Source organism: Echinops telfairi, unplaced genomic scaffold (assembly GCF_000313985.2).
Source record: "Echinops telfairi isolate 266 unplaced genomic scaffold, ASM31398v2 ScPeMD7_1;HRSCAF=3_0, whole genome shotgun sequence".
In the NCBI taxonomy this organism is placed as follows: domain Eukaryota; kingdom Metazoa; phylum Chordata; class Mammalia; order Afrosoricida; family Tenrecidae; genus Echinops; species Echinops telfairi.
In genome coordinates, this window is record NW_022103896.1 from 44,463,122 (window position 1) to 44,464,044 (window position 923).

Here is a 923-nt window from a genome sequence, read left to right on the forward strand (position 1 = left end):
TCTTTTTGCCTTTCCTGAACGCAATGCCCTTTCCCAGACACTGGCTCTTCCCGACGCGTGTCTTCAGTTCTTTGAGCGATAGGTCTGTGGAGTGTGGCTTTTCCCTTTTGCTTTTGCAACTCCATTGGTTTTGCACATTTCATGAAAAAACTACGTTGTCTTCTTAGACTGACTTGAAAAGTGTTCTGCTTACCTTTTTCACTTCATTTCTTCCATTTGCTTTCACTTTCTTCATTCTTGAGCAAGTTTCAGAGTCTCAACTGACATCTGCTTTGATATTTTCTTTATTTCTTGTCTCTTAATGACCCTTTGCTTTCTTCATGCCTGATGCCTTCTTGTCATTTCACAATTCCTCTGGTCTTCAGGCATTAGCGGTCAATCCATCCAGTCTGGTCTTTAGATGTGCTCTAAATTCAGGGAAGCTATACTCAAGGTTGCATTTTGGCCCCCATGAACTTGTTTTAATGTTTTCAGTTTCAACCTAAATTTGCAGATGAGCAGTTGACAGTCTGTTCCCTGTCAGCCCTTGGCCTTGTGGCTGCTGCTATTGAGCTTCACTATGACCTCTATTCACAGATGTAGTCAATTTAATTTCTTTGTATTTCATCTGGTGTGGTTCACAGGTATAGACACCACTTATGTTGTTCAGAAAGGGCCTATTCAAGGAAGAAGTCACTGTTCTAGCTTAATTAGATCATGTGATCTCCAGCTTTGCTTTTATCCCAAAAACCACACTTTCCAATGACTATTCCTTTCTCTTTGTTTTCAACTTTTGAATTCTAATCACCAGTAATTACCAATGCATCTTAATCACATGTTTGGTTAGTTTTAGACTGAAGAAGTTGGTAGACGAAGAAAGCTGATGGTGCCCGGCTATCGAAAAGTATAGCGTCTGGGGTCTTAAAGGCTTGAAGGTAATCAAG